Below are 19,479 nucleotides of genomic sequence, written 5' to 3' on the forward strand. Positions count from 1 at the left end.
GGAATCTCCCGGTGTGAATATGGCCTTGAGTTTCATCGTCAAATAAGGGTGGCTTTTAAAGAAAACAAACAACCGACGTCTCTCTGTTTATGCAAACAGAAGCCAGATTAGGCACAACCCGCAGGGCGATTGCGCAGCGCAGGGTGACGCTACTTAAACAATATCTATAAACATTTTCTCATTAACTTTTTAATCAGCCACCAGGAAATGACGGGAAAAGAGGGAGGCGGTCGACTCCCCCGCTCCACGCCCTCCCACTTCTCCTCCTTGCCGTAGCGGCTGAGGCCGAGCCTCCCGGAGGAGCGAAATACCACTTTAAGAACTAGGATGTCCGAGAAACACTGAGCCACCGAAAGCGGCGGCGAAGCCCGAGGACACTTCATCGTCCTCAGTGCGCTTGCTCGGGGCAATTCCCAGCGCATGCGTACGGGCTCAGCGGCGTCTTCCTCGCGCAGCCTTTGGCGAGCGGAGCCGAGCCGAGCCGAGCCGGGGGTTCCGGCGGCGTCGGAGTTCGAGGGGCGCCAGCGTCGTGCGCGGGCGGCGGCGGCGGCGGCGGCCTCGGGGTCGCTCAGTGCGGGACCGGGGGCAGTGACTGGGAGCCCCCCTTCATGTCTCTTCGCTCCCCGCCCCGTCGACTGGAGAGGGGGCTATGCGCGGCAGGGAGTGAGAGCGAGGCGGGGCGGAAAGGCGTCCGTGGAAGCGGTGAGTGTGGGGGCGTCGACGGCGAAGAAGAAACGGGCGCTCTTCTCCGTGTCAGCGGCTGTCTTTTTAACGGGGGCGGGAATGGGAGGGGAACAAAAGCGCAGGACGGGGTTAGTCTGGGCGGGGTTGCCTTGGAGAGGGGAATCCCTACACTCCCCCCTTCCTTCTCCGGCAAGGCGAGCGAAGGCCGAAATCCCTTCAGCAGCCAATACATTCTACTCCCCCCGCTTCCTTTCAGACTACTATGAGGGAGTCTCCATTTTGACACCCCCACACACCCGGGGAAGCGGGGGGGGGGGGGGCGTCTCTCCGCTAGCAGTGGTGGGAAAGCGACGGTTTGATACTGGGGACGGGGCGGCGCAGGAAGCGCCGGGTGACTGGTGGGCTCTGTGCTGGGGCTGCGCGCGGGAAATTAGAGCAGCCGTCCTTCCCCAACCGGTTTAGAAGTTAATAACCAAAAAGAGAGAGAGAGACGAGCCCGCTTCCTTCCCGTGGTGCCTACACAGTCGGCTCGCGCGTGCGAGTACTCGTTGCACTTTGGATATAAACAGCCCGACCAGAGCGGGTATGGCTGACATCCTGTTTATAATCTCACCAGGGGCGGTCTGTGTTCTTCAGACAGCTTGGTCTCGCTCTCTTCCCCCGCCCCCGCTCCTTTTTTCTTGTCACTTCTGTATTTATTTTCTTTTTCACGCGTGTTTTTCTCCAATTTTCCGGCCTCTCGATCACCAAATCAAATAAACGCCCCCATCCAAAGACACGCGTTCCTTGTAATAGTGGCTCATAATTAAGTTTTTGTTTGTTGCGGCAGTTTTCAGAAAAAGGGACCAAACAAAATAGTAATCTTGAATCATTGCAAGAATGGTTTCTGCTGACAGTTGTCATATTAGGAAGTTCCCTGGTGTTTGCAGTTATGGGGCAGGGGAGAAAGCTGTCATTCTAGGACAAAATGGGGCTGGCCTAAGGAGCAAAGAGGAACTAATACATGCACAATTGACAATGTTGCATAAGGGCAGAGGAGCTCTTTGGTGCCATAGAGGAGAAATAGGCTATGTAGCACTATGTAAACTTGTACACCTAGCAAGCTTGTCTAGGGTGGCTGATATTGGTTAAAAATAGAGTAGAGTCGTATGTGACCAAAACAGGTTCAAACAAACTGTTACAATGGTGAGAGAACTGGGTAAATTACAGTCCTATAGGCCAGTATGACCAGTTTTTACAAAGTTACTGTCGATAATGTTAGTGCCATTTTGACAGACTTTGGAGATGCCCTCTTCATCGGTCTCTATGACCAGCAGTATCTGTTACTGAAATTAACAAAATCAGGCAGCACTACTTGGTGCTACTGAGAGATGCATTTGAGATAATCTGTAATGGTTTCTCACATTACTTGAGGTCTTACTATTTTTCCTTTTAAAAATACGTGAAATAGCTTCTAACAATGGAAATTCAGGTGTCCATGGATGTGTCACTTAGCATTTAAGATATCTCTGAATAAACTTGCATAGGGTTGTGTTGTTAACTCAGTGGCCTGGCTCTCATAATAAACCCGTGTGTACTGCCCAGTTTCCCTAATTACCCTCACCACCCAGAAGCCATGGCCATTCTAGGGTTGATGTGTGGTTTCTTCCCATCCACCCTCACTGGCTTTGCATGTAACAACAAGCTGCAGCCAGCAAGGGTAATTAGGGAAACAGACCAACATGCGCTCAGTGCATGCAAGGGTGGTTAATAAGCCCTGGCTTATTTATCTGCATGCATGTGAACCCAGTCAGTGTGACTATATGTAGGATGTGTTTACTAAGCAGAGACTGGGTTCGCACAATCACGCAGGGGGAAATAAGCCACAGTGGCTTATTCTCTGCTGTCTCGCCTGCCTGCCCCATGTTTGCTGGTTATGTGCTGGGGGAATTTACATAATTACCCTTGGCAGTGTGGCTTGTTGTGTCATGTGAACCCGCCTAGGTCGCTTGTTGCCATGGGTCACAAGACACCCAGAACCTGTTGTAGGCAACAGCCTACAAGTGCAGGGGGTAGGGGAAATAAGCCATGGTGGCTTATTTTCTTTCCGTGATTGTGTGAACCAGGAGTGTTGGCTTGCCAGATGTCAGAGGTCAGGGTTTAAAGAGGAACTGTATCTTATGTTTTCTGCTGACTTTTAAATATTTAAGAGTGCAATCCTCTACGTGTTTAGACAGAAAACAGTCCTACAACTCCTGGTATCCTTCCAGCCAGCCATGCTGGCTGGGGCATGTTCGAAATAATAGGACTTTTTTCTGTCTAAATATGTAGAGGATTGCACCCTTAAATATTCATACCTACCCCAAAATCTCTGGAGGTCAGGTGAGATAAGAACCTAAATAACTGGTGGTTGCCCTAAGCCTCTCTATTTGCAGAGGCAATACAACTGACTCATGGAGGGTAAGAAACTTCCTTTTTTCATTTTAAAACACAAATCGTTGGCTAAAGAACATTACCTAGTAATTGTTGGAGTTTGATAACTGACAACCCAACTTATTCAGAAGTAAGCCCCATTGAATTCAGTGGGTCTTTTTCCCAGGAAAATGTGTATAGGATTGCAGCCTAAGACACAGTTCTAACAAGTAAGTCCAATTGAACTCTGTGGATCTTGCCCCCTATGCATAGAATTGGCTATAAAAGTACTGTGGATGACAGCCATGACACAAGTTTTGTGAGTTGCCTAACTATTAAAGTATGTGTGTGTGTAACTTACAGCCTGTTGAAAACTGACTACCGATTTCAATATATATGAATTGCAGACTGAATTTACATATATTCACTTTGCCCACATATGGAGAAAGTCTATGCATTTCTTCATCTTTAAAGAATACAGGAAATAGCACCTCTAGGTGAAGCTGTTGTAGTTGTCATTACAATACTAGAGACTTACAGTGCAATCCTGTGCATATCTACTCAGAAGTAAGCTTCATTGAGTTCAATGAGGCTTACTCTTAGGTAAATTGGCATAGGATTGCAGTCCTAGAGCTCTCGTATTTTGATACTGCTAGACCTTAGCCTACATTATGTAGTTTAGTGTGTGAGATATTTTTTGTAAAGGCTTCTTCCTTAAGACAACGGGGAATTTATTTTATTATTTTATAAACATTTTAAACCCACTTTTCTGGGCACACTGCCTTCATAAAGCAGCTTACAAGATTACAGGACACATGAAAATACAGTTGCAATTTATAAAACAAACACACCTAAATACAACTAAAGATTTGTAAAGTACCAGATGCAGACTGAAATAAATGTGGCTTCAGCTTTTCTTATCTACTTGGGGAGGGAGTTCCAAAGGTGTGGGGCTACCACTGAGAAAGCCCTATCCCTAGTACCCACCAGCCTAATGGCTCTTGCTGGTGGGCCAGAGAGTATGTTCTCTGTGGATTGTAATGCTTGGGCAGGCTCATACAGGTATAGGTGGTCTTTCACATAATGTGGTCCCAAGGGCTTTAAAGGTCAAAGCCAGCACCTTGAATTGGGCCTGGAAACAAATTGGGAGCCAATGTAAATGATACAGAATAATTGTAATATGATCTGTGTGCCTAGCTCCCAGAAATGTTCTAGCTGCTGCATTTTGTACCAGTTGCAGCTTCAAAACTGTCTTCAGGGGCAGCCCTACTTAAAGAGCATTATAGTAATCAAACCTGGACATAATCAAGGCATGTGTCACTGTGGCTAGGTCATTTTTGCTTCATAGGGCCAGAGGTGCTGAACCAACTGGTAAAAAGTTTCCTCACAATCAGCAGCATCTGTGCTGCCATAGACAACACAAAGTCTGAGAGTGCTCCAAGTCTGGGTACCTGGCCTTTCAGGGGGAGTGTCACTCTATCCAGAGTCAGATCTAAACTTCTACCCAGATTAGCAGGTTTCCCAACCTACAGTATTTCCATTTTATCTTGATTCAGCCCCAGTTTGTTGGACCTCATCCATCCCAATACTGCCACAGACACCTGTCCAGGGTTTCAACTGCCACTGTGGGATTAGATGGTGCAAAACAGAGGTTGCACTATGTCATCTGCATATTGAGGATACCTCAGAGCAAACCTCCAGAAAAGTTAGCCCCTAAACAACCCAGTGCTCTGGATTCATATGACATGATCAATGATCTATAATCCGGCTGATCATAGGTTGTTGATTAAAAGCAGAAGTTGTAGGCATGTGGTAGGCAATGCTCCCATTCACTCCTGCCAATTTTTGGGTTAAATAACCCATGAATTGGTGTTATGTGCAAACCGGAACTGTGATTACTTTTGATACCCATATTGTAACCCATTTCACTAGCCAAGAGGGGCAAGGATCTAAAGAGCAGGTGGTAGGTCTCAGTTCTCCAAACAGCTTGTCAGCATCCTCAGGCAGCACAAGCTGAAAAGTATCCATAACAGGACCAGATGGTTCCATGGCCACAACCATCTCAAATTCTGTGAAATTCTGGCATTCAAGTTGAGCAGATACATTGTATTTTGCTGATTAAATTATTTGTAAGTTGATCATAATGGGCCTTCAAAGATTCCAACTGCTGATCCATTGGGCCTGTACCAAGTAGGCTCTTCACCACCCAAAGGAGTTCCATTGGCTGACCTTGCACGGATGCAATGGTGGTGGAAAAATAAGTGTATGGCTTTTTTTTTTTGCTGTCCTCACAGCTGTACATTAACCAGTAAAATGGGCTCTAATCGTTCAGTTATATTCACTTTGAGTTTTAGCCATCTGTGTTCTAGTTGCTGACCTTGCTCCTGAAGTTTAGACTCTCGGCAGCCTTCCCCCTCTGCAAGGGTGGGGGACCTATTAAAATGGTCCATCCCCGGAGGCTAATGCATTCTGATGGATTCCAGAGGGCTCTGGGGGTTTTTCCTGCTGGTATGGCTCGTGCTCCTGTTGAAGCCCAGGTCGCTCTGTGGAATGCAGAGATGACTCGGGCGGTTGACACGATCGCGCCCAAGCACCCTCTCCCTCTGAGCAGAGCCCGGCCAGCTCCTTGGTATACACCTGAGCTGAGGGCAATGAAGCAAGAGGGGAGATGGCTAGAATGCAGGTGGAGGAAAACTCGTGCTGAGTCTGACCGAACACAGGTAAGAGCTCACTATCGAGCCTACTCTGTGGTGGTGAGGGTGGCAAAGAGACAGTTCTTTTCCACCAGCATTGCATCTTCTCAGTGTTGTCCAGCGGAGCTTTTCCGAGTGGTTTGCGGCTTGTTACATTCTGGGCCAGGGAGAGAGACTGTGGAACCCTCAGTTGCATGCTGTGACGAGTTTGTACGGCACTTTGAAGATGAAGTCGCTCAGATTTGCCATGAATTGGACACCACGATTAATGCAGTTCCATTGGTAGAGGCGTTCAGAGCACCGTCTGGTCCAGTTTTATTGGATGAGTTTCAGTTATTGAGGCCTGAGGATGCGGACAAGGTGCTTGGCCAAGTTCGATCGACCACTTGGGTGCTTGACCCTTGCCCTTCATGGCTTATTAAATCAAACAAGGAGGGGATGTTCAGCTGGGTCCAGGAGGTTGTAAATTCCTCCTTGAGAGAGGGAGTGGTGTTGGCCTCTTTAAAAGAGGGGGTAATCAGACCACTCCTGAAAAACCTGGACCTGGATGATGTTAACAATTATAGGCCAGTAGCCAACATCCCCTTCTTGGGCAAAATGCTTGAGCGGGTGGTTGCAAGAAAGCTCCAGGCACTCCTGAATGAAACGGATTATCTAGATCCATTTCAATCAGGCTTCAGGTCTGGGACAGGGGGAGTGCGACCCTATTGATTCTCCTGGACCTCTCAGTGGCTTTCGTTACCATCGACCATGGTATCCTTCTGGATAGGTTGTCTGGGCTGGGAGTTGGAGGCACTGCACTGCAGTGGTTCCACTCCTACTTGGATGGCCGACTCCAGAAGGTGGTGCTGGGTGATTACTGCTCTGTGCCATGGCAATTATGCCATGGGGTTCCACAGGGCTATTTTATCCCCCATGCTGTTTAACATCTACATGAAGCCACTGGGGGAAGTTATCCGGAGGTGTGGGCTGAGGTGCCATCAATATGCAGATCTACCTCTCTTTCTCATCAAACCCAGGTGAGGCAGTGGCTGTTCTGAATCAGGGCCTGGGCACAGTAATGAACTGGATGAGGGCTAATAAACAGAAACTCCATCCAGACAAGACGGAGGTACTGTTAGCAGGTGGTTCGTCTGCCTGGCTAGGTGATATTCAACCTGTTCTGGAGGGGTGCTCCCTCCCCCTAAAGGATCACGTTCGTAGTTTGGGGGTGCTCCTGGATCCAGAACTGTCACTTGAGGCACAGGTGAACTCAGTGGCACGGAGCACTTTTTATCAGCTTAGGCTGGTATACCAACTACGTCCTTATCTGGACAGAGATACCTAGCTACAGTTATCCATGCTCTGATAATTTCTCATCTGGATTACTGCAATGCGTTATATGTGGGGCTGCCTTTGAAAACGGTCCGGAGACTTCAGCTGGTCCAAAACAGGGCAGCAAGACTGTTAACAGGGACTGGCCAACGAGCTCATATTATGCCAGTACTTTTCCAGGTGCACTGGCTGCCAGTCCATTTCCGGGCCCGATTCAAAGTGCTGGTGTTAACATTCAAAGCCCTTAACGGCTTGGGGCCAGGTTACCTGAAGGATTGCCTTCTCCCATATGTGCCTGCCCAGACCTTAAGATCATCTTCAGAGGCCCTTCTCTGTGAGCCCCTGCCAAAGGAAGTGAGGCGGGTGGCTACTAGGAGGAGGGCTTTCTCTGCTGTGGCACCCCAGCTGTGGAATGAGCTCCCTAGTGAGGTTTGCCTGGCACCTACATTGTATTCTTTCCAGTGCCAGGTGAAGACCTTTTTATTTTCCCAGGCATTTTAACATTTTAGCTCTTTAGACTTTTAGCTTTGCTGTTCTAAATCCCTGCATTGCTGCCAGGTTTTATTCTGGTATTGTTCTATATTGTTTACTGTGGTTTTAATGTTTTATATATTTTGTATTGTTTTATTGTGTGCTCTTTGGTTTTAATTTTTGTGAACCGCCCAGAGAGCTTTGGCTATTGGGCGGTATAGAAATGAAATAAATAGCGCACAGATGGAAAGATAGACTTCCCAACCCCTGATGTCCCTGCGCACCTTCATAATATTCTCTGCCCATTATTAAATCTGTGGTGGCTCCTGCATCCCCAGTACTCCCCTCACACATACCAGCTCCTCTCAAACTCATGCTGGACTTCAAAGACACCAATAATTAATTAATTAAAGGTCCAATTTACTCCTGTTTCATATTTTCTGGCTATTGTATCCCACTCTGCCATCTCAGTTGGGCCCATAGCAAGCTCTGGGAATACCTTGGCTCCACTGGATATATTTGTGCTTTGGCTCTCCCCAAAGGATCCCACCAAAGAGTCACTATTACTGCCCCCAAGGACAACACAGCTGCTTCTGTAAAGGTTTCCAAAGGCATGGAAGTGCAGGTGGAAAAACTCAAACCTTCATGGTAGTCAGACTTATAGTTTGAAGGGACCCAGGTGGTGGTAGCGGTGATGATGATGGTGATGTACAGTGGTAGATCAGAATATGGCCTTGTGCAAAATAATGTTAAGAAGCTCAACAACTATGCATTTTACACAGCAGTATGGTCTTATTTCCATGAGTGTGGGCTTACCTGAAGGTGATCTTGTATTCCAAACAGGTTTCCTACTTTATGACATGGTGTAGTAATAATTATTATCATTATCAGTTTTATTTATATACCATCCTTTCTCCTAAGGGAGCCCAGGGTGGTGCACATCATAATAAACGTACATCATTTATAAATAAACATCAAGCAAAATTTATAAATAAATATCAAAAAACCTAAAGAACATAGCATAGCACATTACATACATACACAGCTTATATATCTTGAATGTGCATGTGAAGAAGTATAGCAATGAAAAAGTTGTCTCCTGACACACATTGTAATAAAACACTGCTTATTGAACTCGTGGATTGATTTAAATCAAGACAATTTAAATAATTGAGAAATCAAGTTTCCTGTTATGAAATTCATATATTTCCTTGGTAAGCGTGCATTATAACTGGTTGCTCTAGCAACCAAGACGTATTGGTTTGCAACTAAATAGAATATTTATGTAGTCCAAAGGCATAATATAAAACTTGGCAATGCAGCCCACATGCTGCATGTACTGAAGAATAGTGTCTGCTTATACATGCAGCATGTATCCATGCAAGGATATGAAGCAAGATCACTTATTTGAAGGCTAAGGCTTCAGTTCTAGGCACCTGTATTTGGAAAAAATTCCCATTGAACAAAGCGAGTGCCATTTTCTTGGTGAAAAGGTGGTGTATAAATCAAATAAATATAGTAGAAAGTGTAACTTGTTTTCCAGTAAAATATGCTGTAGTGTTCAGAAGCAAGTAATAATAGTTACTGGGCAACATAATGTTTCTCTATGAAATGGAAAGTAAACATGTATGCATTTTGATAGTCATAAATAGAAGTTCATAACTGAACACATTGCAGAGCTCAGGAAGCTTAGCATAAGATAGGACTGTGGGATCATCCATATAGGCTTTGTGTATGATCCTTGTTAAAAATGGGATGGCATCACTTGGATTATAGCACCTCTTTGTAGTAGTATTGCGGGACTTCAGTTTCCCTGATATTTGTTGGGAGACAAATTCTGCAAAATATGGCCCCTCCAAGAAATTATTGACTTGTGTTGCTGATAACTTCTTCCTACAGAAAATTGAGGAAGGAACTAGAGGATTGGCTATTCTTGACTTGATTGTAAGCATCAGAAATGACTTAGTGGATGAAGTAGCAGTTACGGGAACTCTGGGGGAAAGTGACCATGTTATACTTGAGTTCTTGGTTCTAAAAGAAGCAAAAGCCGAGTGTAGCCAAACGTGTGCCCTGGATTTTAGGAAAGCCAATTCAGAACAATGATAAGTCAGGTCCCATGGCAAGCGACTCTAATGAGAAAAGGAGTCCAAGATGAGTGGGAGTTTTTAAAAAAGGAAATTCTAAAGGTACAATGACAAACAATTCGAACAAGAAGAAAAGGCAGTAGACAACAGAAGAAGCCAATGTGGCTTCACAAAAAACTTACGAATGACCTGAAAACAAAAGACACATATGGGAAGTGGAAGGAAGGCCAAGCTACAAAGGAAGAGTTCAGGCACGTAGCACAGAATTGCAGGGATGGCGTCAGGAAGGCTAAAGTTGAGAATGAGCTGAGGTTGCCGAGGGATGCTAAAAGCAGCAAAAAGACTTTCTTCAAATACGGGCATAGTAAAAGACAGAGGAAAGAAATTTCGTTCAGCTATTAAATAAGGATGGCAAAATGATAACAGATGACAAAGAAAAGGCAGAAGTGCTCAATTCCTACTTGGACACGGTCTTCTCCCGAAAGAGGGCCTATGAACCCTCTGGCAAAGGCTGAAGGGGCAGGATTGCAGCTGGAGATTGATAGGCATATGGTCAAGGAACACCTAATTACTTTGAATGAGCTCAAATCTCCAGGGCCAGATGAACCGCATCCTAAACTAATAAAAGAACTGGCAGAAGAACTCTCAGAACCACTGTGTATTATCTTTGAGAAATCATGGAGGACAGGTGAAGTGCCAGATGACTGGAGGAGGGCTAATATTCCTATCTTCAGAAAGGGCAAAAAGGAAGAACCTGGGAACTACAGACCAGTCAGTCAGTCATCAATCCCTGGGAAAATTCTGGAACAGATGATAAAGCAATCCATCTGTAAGTACCTTGAAAACAATGCAGTGATTACTTGAAGCCAACATGGATTTGTCAAGAACAAATCCTGCCAGACGACTCTGATCTCATTTTTTGATCAGATAACCTGCCTTGTGGACTGTGGGACTGCTGTGGACATAATATACCTTGACTTTAGCAAAGCTTTCGACAAAGTGCCCCACGATATCCTCATTAGCAAACTAGGTAAAAGTGGGCTAGACGAAACAACGATCAGGTAGATCTGCAGTTGGCTACAGAATTGGACTCAGAGTGCTTATCAGTGGGATCTTCTCAAACTGGGGAGAGGTAACGAGTGGGGTATTGCAAGGCTCAGTCCCGGGCTCAGTGCTTTTCAACATTTTTATTAATGACTTGGAGGAGGAGGTGCAGGGAATGCTTATCAAATGTGCGGATGACACACAATTGGGCAGGATAGCTAATACCTTGGAAGACAGAAACAGCATTCACAGTGGTCTTGATAGACTGGAGTGCTGGGAAGAGAACAACAGAATGACGTTCAATAAGGATAAATGCCAAGTTCTGCACCTAGGAAAAAGAAATCAAATGCACAGTTACAAGATGGGGGATAATTGGCTCAACAATATCACAAGCGAGAAGGATCTTGGAACTGTTGTAGATCACAAGCTGAATATGAGCCAACAATGTAATGAGGTTGCAAAAAAGGCAAATGCTATTTTGGGCTGCATTAATAGAAGTATAGCTTCCAAATCCCGGGAAGTACTAGTTCCCCTCTACTCAGCACTGGTAAGGCCTCATCTGGAGTACTGTGTTCAGTTCTGGGAACCACACTTTAAGAAGAATGCAGACAAAGTGGAAGAGGGTTCAGGGGAGGGCAACAAAGATGATCAGGGGACTGGAAACAAAGCCCTGTGAGGAGAGACTGAAAGAACTGGACATGTTTAGCCTTGCAAAGACAAGACTGAGGGGAGATATGATCAAGCATTTGAAAGGTTGTCACAGAGAGGAAGGCCAGGATCTTTCCTTGATCATCCCAGAGTGCAGGACATGGAATAATGGGCTCAAGTTACAGGAAGCCAGATTCTGGCTGAACATCAGGAAAAACCTCCTGTCAGAGCAATATAACAACGGAACCAATTACCTAGGGAGACAGTGGATTCTCCCACACTGGAGGCATTCAAGAAGAAGCTGGACAGCCATCTGTCAGGGATGCTTTGACTTAGATTCCTGCATTGAGCAGGGGATGGGACTCAATGGTCTTATAGGCCCCTTCCAATCCTACTATTCTATGATTACTTGCTAGTCCCTAGGTCCAGTAAAGTAATAAATATAACATATTCCTTGTATCATTTAAAATGCTTAACTTGAGAGGAGAGTCTCCCTCCACCATAAATAAGAACATTATAACTGCTCTGCTGGATCAGAGTAAACACCTATTTAGTCTAGCATCCCATTTCTCACAGTGCCAGCCAGATAGTTATGGGAAGCCCATGACCAGGACATGAGGGCAATAGACGTCTCCCACTGTTTTCCCTCAGAAAATGATATTTAGAGGAATTTTAACTGATTTTGGAGGTAGCATAACACTATTATGACTAGTAGCTATTGATCATCTTATCCTCCACAAATTTGTTTCATCCCCCTTTAAAGCCGTCGAAATTTCTCGCTATCACGAGACCTTTTGGCAGCACATTGCACAGTTTATGCCTTGTGTGAAGAAATACTTTCCCTCCAGTTCTCTTCCACGTAGAAAAGCAGTCCTTAATTTAGTGTCTGATAAATTGTCATGATACATTTTTCAGAGATGTATTAAATATATTAAAGCATACATTTCCAAATTCATGTTCTTTTTATATTGGAATGTTTATTTTTTAAACAAGTCTTGTGATCTAATGAGGCTGACAAATTTGCTGGAGGATTTGGAGTTCAGGAATGATGAGAATCTTAAAGGGAATAGCTTACGCAATGTCAAAAAAGACTCTCCTGCATCTAAATTAAACTGCTGGGAGAAGTCATGTGAAGGTTAGGGTTGAACTGTGGATGATGCTCAGCTCTGCCTTTCTTTTCCAGTTTAAAAGTCCCGGGGGAGGCAGTAGAGGTCACAAACTGGCATCTGACATTATTTCAGAAGTGGGGGTGAATAAGCTGAAACTTAATTCAGTAAACACTGAGGTGGTTGGGCAGGAGTTCTGGCTGGGAGAGGTTATACAGCCTGTTCTAGATGGGGTTTCACCCCTCTTGGAGGATTGGGTCTGGAGGCACTCCTTGACCCAATATATCCTTGGATATTCACCTAATGAGTGCTACTTACTATCTTCAGCTTGTTTACCAGTTGCGGCCTTGTTTGGAGAAGGGCCTGGCTTTTGGTTATCTGTGCCCTAAATTACTTTCAGTCTGGATTATTACAATGCCTACTAAATGGGGCTCCTTTTAGAAATAGCGCCAAACTTAATTTGGTCCAGATTGCTATCTAGGGCACAATGATAGTATTGTCTTACCCTGGTTTTGCGTCATCTGCCCTAGTTGACTATTTTCTGGGTTTAGCATAAAAGTGCTGATTCTAGCTTTTAAAGCCCTAAACAGTTTGGAACTAGGTTATCTCATAGACCATCTGTCTGCTCCTGCGTGAGCCTCTCCTACAGTTAAACTTGGCATCTGTTCTTAGTCTTGCCCTTCTTTGAGATTAGGCTCTCCTCTCTTGGTTACTGAAGTTGCCACTCTGAAGATCTACCAGCTCTCTTCTCTTGTAGCTTTTAGATAGTTTTTGACACCTTGTTTCAGCATGCTTTTAGTCTGCCAATCTGCTGCTGCTCTTAAATGCTTTGTTTTTGTTGTTGTTATTTTGAACTGTTTATTAAGTTTTATTTTAATTTTTGTAAACACTTTTGTGTGACTTTGTAATGGAAAAATGGGATAAAAATAATAATTGTGCACAGAACAGTGTGTTCTTGCCAAGAGGTCTTTCCTCTGGAGTATAATAATTTCAGTGGAGGAATTCAGTGCTGCCTTTCAGTATGTGGAATTCTCTTATTCAGAACCCACTGAACTTTGTTAATTATTCAGTGAAACAAGTGGGGAACCTCTAACAAAATAGTATAGTATTCCCAGCTCCTAACAGGAGTGTTCTGCTCAGAGTTCCAGCCAGCCTGGACCTTGTAATGTTTGGAGTTTACCAGGAAAGGGGTAAAAGCCACCTTTTTCTTCCCTACCCTTGCTGAGAAGCAGCTCTAAGAACATCCCTCGCTAATGAGGAGAATGTCTTATCACTGATGAGCCTGAGAAGCAGAGTTTGTTTACCTTAAAGCTGCAGGTGGCTATGCTTGAGAACCAAGTGCTTTTAGTTGATGCTGAAAATGAACGCTAGGGGCATGTGCGCTAAAACGCTGCTTATTGCTAACCTGTAGAGTATAAGACCCATTGTACCCAGTGGCTTGTGGTTCAGAAAAGCTGTCTGATCCAACCATTGGGTACGCCTGTGTGCTGTAAGTTACTCAATAAAGTCTCCTTGTAAGCAAACCTTTGAGTCTGATTTATCAGTATCTTGGCACTTCTAACCTAAGAGTTCAACGCCCACGGCCAGGGCGACACATAAGGCAAGATCAGATTATACATACTAAGTTATTGCCTTACCTGTAGTTTGCATCCCAGTTCTTGTTGATACACATATGAACACACACTACAGTTAAGGCTGTGTTTACAGTTGACTTATTGATATATTTTATGACCCTTGTAACTTTATTGATGAACTTCTTTCCTATATCTGCATAAAAACTATTCTGCATAAAAACTATTTCTTGGCTGGATATTCTGCAAATAAGACTGTAATATCATGTAAGTAGGATTAAAAGCCTTTCCACAAAACTTCCTCTACGTAATTGAATTGTCTAAATGTAACACTGATGAATTTATTCAGAACAAATACGCTACATGTTGGTATGGAAATGTAGAAAGCCAAGACTTGCACGATGTAATTAAGATAGTTCAGGATTTTAGAAACTGGATAGGGGTGATCCAGTAGACAAGATATACTTAGATGTCACAAAAGCTTGGAAAAGTACCTTACCAAAAGCTCCTGAATAAACTTTAGCAGTCATGGGCTAAGAATCAGTTAAATAACAGGAAACAGAATGTAGGAGTAATCAGACAGTTCATAATGGAGGGAAGTAATAATGTATTTATTTAAAGCATTTATACCCTGCTCTTCAGCTGGAAACTTTCACAGGGCAGCTTACAGATCAGTAAAAACTCCAAAATATTCAGGATAGTGAAAACCGACGCAAACTGCAAAAAGCCCCAAAATAATCTCTTGAAAATGAGTGAATGGGAAACACAATGGCAAATGCCATTCACTCTAAGCAAGTATAAAGTGCTGCACATTGGGACTAAAAATCCTAACTTGACATACACTGGTAGTGCCTGAGTTGGCAGCTGACTGATCAGCAAAGGGTTTGGGGGCATAGCAGTAGATAGCTTAATGAAAGCATTAAGTGTATGGCAGCTGGAGAAAAAGAAAATGCCATGCTAGAGATGATTGGGAAAGGGACAGAGAATAAAAAAATGCTCATATCCAAATGCCCTAATACAATCTATATTGTGGGCACACTTGGATTACTATGCACAGTTCTGGTCAGCACACGTCAGAGGATATTGTAGAGTTGGAAACGGTGAAGAAAGTGATTGGGGAACTGGAACAACTCCCCTACAAGGAAAGGTAACAATATTTGGTACATGGGGCTGCCTTTGAAAACTGCTCAGAAACTTCAGCTGGTCCAATATGCTGCAGCCAGACTGTTGACTGGGGCTGGTTACAGGGAGCATGCAACTCCCTTGTTATAACAGTTTCACTGGCTACCGGTCTGTTTCTGGGCAGAATTAAAAGTGCTGGTTATTACCTATAAAACCCTATACAGCTTGGGACCAGGCTACCTGAAAGGCCACCTTCTCCCATATGAGCCTACCTGGTTCCTAAGATCTTATTCCCTTCTTTTAAAATCACCACCTTCAGAGGCACGTTTAGTGTCAATGTGAAAGAGGGCCTTTTCTGTGGCCACTCCCTGGCTGTGGAACTCCCTGCCAAGGGTGGCTAGGTTTGCTCCCTCTTTGCTATCCTTCCGCCGGCAGGCAAATGCCGCTTCACACCTTAGGTGTGTAAGTGGGTCTGTTGGGTTGGATGCTATTTTTAGTTTGTTATTGTTGTATGTTTAATTGTGTTTAAAATATTTGTTTTATTACTGTTATTATCACGTTTTCTCAGTGATTGTAAGCTACCTTGAGTGCCATTTTGTTAGAAAGACGGGATACAAGTCAAATAAACAAAATAGGGGGAAGTTTTTCTACATCTGGCAGAAGAACTCTCAGAACCGCTGTCTATTCTCTTTGAGAAATCATGGAGGACGGGGGAAGTGCCAGATGACTGGAGGAGGGCTAACGTTGTCCCTATCTTCAAAAAGGGTAAAAAGGAGGTACCTGGGAACTACAGACCAGTCAGTCTGACATCAATCCCTGGGAAAATTCTGGAGCAGATCATAAAGCAATCCATCTGGAAGCACCTTGACAACAATGCCGTGATTACTTGAAGCCAACATGGATTTGTCAAAAACAAGTCCTGCCAGACAAATCTGATCTCATTTTTTGATCAAGTCACCTCCCTTGTAGACTGTGGGAATGCTGTAGACATCATATACCTCAACTTCAGCAAAGCTTTCGACAAAGTGCCCCATGATATCCTGATGAGCAAACTAGCTAAAAGTGGGCTAGATGAAACAACGATCCGGTGGATCCACAGTTGGCTGCAGAATTGGACTCAAAGAGTGCTTATCAATGGGACCTTCTCAAGCTGGGGAGAGGTAACGAGTGGGGTACCGCAGGGCTCAGTCCTGGGCCCAGTGCTGTTCAACATTTTTATGAATGACTTGGAGGAGGAGGTGCAGGGAATGCTGATCAAATTTGCAGATGACACCAAATTGGGAGGGATAGCTAATACTTTGGAAGACAGAAACAAAATTCAAAGTGATCTGGATAGACTGGAGCGCTGGGCAGAAAACAACAGAATGACATTTAATAGGGACAAATGCCAAGTTCTGCACCTAGGAAAAAGAAACCAAATGCACAGTTACAAGATGGGGGATATGTGGCTCAACCACACTACAAGTGAGAAGGATCTTGGAATTGTTGTCGATCACAAGCTGAATATGAGCCAACAATGTGATGTGGCTGCAAAAAAGGCCAATTCTCTTTTGGGCTGCATTCATAGAAGCATCGCTTCCAAATCCCGGGAAGTACTAGTTCCCCTCTACTCAGCACTGGTTAGGCCTCATCTGGAGTACTGTGTCCAGTTCTGGGCACCACACTTTAAGAAGGATGCAGACAAACTGGAGAAGGTTCAGAGGAGGGCAACAAAGATGATCAGGGGACTGGAAACAAAGCCCTATGAAGAGAGACTGAAAGAACTGGGCATGTTTAGCCTTGAGAAGAGAAGACTGAGGGGAGATATGATAGCACTCTTCAAGTACTTGAAAGGTTGTCACAGAGAAGAAGGCCAGGATCTCTTCTTGATCATCCCAGAGTGCAGGACACGGAATAATGGGCTCAAGTTACAGGAAGCCAGATTCTGGCTGAACATCAGGAAAAACTTCCTGACTGTAAGAGCAATACAACAGTGGAACCAATTACCTGGGGAGGTGGTGGGCTCTCCCACACTGGAGGCCTTCAAGACGAGGCTGGACAGCCATTTGTCAGGGATGCTCTGACTTGGATTCCTGCATTGAGCAGGGGGTTGGACTCGATGGCCTTGTAGGCCCCTTCCAACCCTACTATTCTATGATTCTATGATCTCTCTTATGGTTTACTCAGTGAAATTTGTCAGTAGATTCAGGACAGACAAGAAGTACTTATTCAGGCAAAACATAATAGACTTCACTGTCAGAAGATGGGTGAAGGCCACTAGTTTAGGTGGCTTTAAAGGAGGATTAGATAATTAATGGGGAATTTGTTTGTCAATGGCTGTTGGGTCGCTATGGCAGTATAGAACCTCCATTTTGAGAGGCAGTATACTACTGAAAACCAGTAATTGAGCAGCAATCGTGGGAGAGGTCTGTCTCTACAAACTTTGCTTGTGGGCTTCCTGGAGGCATCTGGCATCCCACTGTGCATAGCAGAATGCTGGACTAGATGGACCTTTGGTCTGATCTAGAAGGGCTCCTTTGTTGTCAGTGTGTGCAGTGTGATTGCTTCATTTGTAGGCATGTTTGTGCAGCAGATTAGTTACATGTATACAACACAGAGGTTATACAAGTCCAGTCTGAATAAAACCTCCTGAATTTAGAACTACCTTCAGTTAGTTTAAAATATTCCAAGCACTTTCAGCTCCCATAGTTTAATGGAGGGAAGTGTAAATGAGTTAATGGTGATGAAAAGCCAGAAGGCTTGGCTTTGCTGTGCTTGGGAGCTTGATGGCATTTTCATTTTCTGCCATGTTCTTAAAAAGTATTCTTTTTTTTTTAATCCACACATTTCATACCAAAAGGTGCTTCAGCTGGCTTCCAGTATAGTGAAAATATGGAGATGATAATTAAAAACAATTAAAATATGTGCTCAGACAGTGAAAGTTTGTTTTTCTTTTTTTATTAAGACACTGCACATGGGCATGGCCTATAGGAAGCATATGTTTGGTATGGGAAGCATGTGCCAGGGAGAGAGGGTATGGGGCCAAATGGGGGAGTCTAAGGGGGCACCTATTAATGCAGTTACGCATAGAGGGAGATGTGGCATTGGGAGGAGGGCTAGCCAGGTTAGGGGAACACAGCCCAGATAGTTAATGTCTGTGCCATGTTCTGGCCCTTCCCCCACCTGCAGGTTTTGTGGTTGCTCTTTCAGCCTGCCCTTGGGCTTCCAAATGCTGCTGTTAAATGCCAGATCGATTCAAAATAAGACCCCCTCGTTCATGACTTAATAATGGATGAGGCATCTGATCTGGCATGTATAACAGATCTGGGTGGGTGAGCAGGGTGGAGTCAGTCTCTCCCAGCTATGCCCACTGGGATACTTGGTCCAACATCAAGACAGGCTTGAGGGGTCGGGTGGGGTTCTGTAGTCTGTAGGAATTCCATTTCCTTCTGCAGGCTCCCTATTGGTCTGGAGTGTTTGCACCTTGTGTTGGGTCGGCAGGACAGATTAGGGATTGTTGGTGTACTTCCCACCCTTCTGCTCAGTAGACTCCCTATCTGAGCTGATGGACATGGTTTTGGGTTGCTGTTGAGATCCCCCAGACTGTTGGTTCTGGGGGAGTTCAACATTCATGCTGATGGCAACTTGTCTGGGCAGCTCAGGATTTCATAGTCTCCATGACAATCATCAGACTGTTCCAACATGTCATCAGCCCAACACATGTAGCAGGGCATACTCAAGACTTGTTTTTTTCAACTGGACATGGAGATGGTTGATCTGATAGTGGGGGACTTTGCATCAGTCCCTTTGTCATGGTCAGATTGTCTGCTGAGCTTTAGACTTACAGCAGCTTTTCTCCTCTGCAAGGGTGGGGGACCTATTACGGTGGTCTGCCCTAGAGCCTAATGGATCTGGATGGTGTCCAGAGGGCTCTAGGGAGAGTTCCAGCTGATATGGCTGGCTCTCATGTCAAAACTCTGGTTGATCTGTAGAATTCAGAAATGACCTGGGCAGATCACACAATTATTCCTTAGTGCCCTCCCCAGAGTAGAGTTCATACTCTTCCATGGGATACCCCGAGCTGAGTGTGATGAAACAAAATAGGAGACTGCTTGAGTCAGGTTTGTGCACCACTTTCATACTGGATCCTTCCCCTTTGGGCTGATAAAAACCAGCAGGGATGGAACAGCCAGCTGGGTGAGGGAGGTGATTAATGCCTCCTTGTGAGAGGGAGTGGTCCTGGGCTGCCTGAAAGAGGTGGTGGTGAGACTACTCCTGAAGAAATCCTTCCTAGACCCAGAAAAGCTTAATCATTGTAGGCTGGTGTTCCATTCCTGGGCAAGGTCCTTGAATGGGTAGTTGTAAGCCAGCT

The 19,479-nt window shown here is 44.7% G+C and overlaps 1 protein-coding gene across 2 annotated transcripts in view; it reads left to right on the top strand.

Annotated features, from left to right (window-relative positions):
- Window positions 1-449: 449 nt before the first annotated feature.
- The window catches only part of JAK1 (Janus kinase 1), a 104,732-nt gene continuing 85,702 nt past the window's right edge, over window positions 450-19,479 (top strand). For both annotated transcript variants that reach the window (XM_084852295.1, XM_084852296.1), the window contains exon 1: window positions 450-702. The gene's annotated coding sequence lies outside the window, so the exon portion shown is untranslated. The remainder of the gene's footprint in view (window positions 703-19,479) is intronic.

The sequence above is a fragment of the Heloderma suspectum genome, chromosome 4, assembly GCF_057233095.1.
Source record: "Heloderma suspectum isolate Gila_16-S chromosome 4, 16-S_ref, whole genome shotgun sequence".
Taxonomy (NCBI): domain Eukaryota; kingdom Metazoa; phylum Chordata; class Lepidosauria; order Squamata; family Helodermatidae; genus Heloderma; species Heloderma suspectum.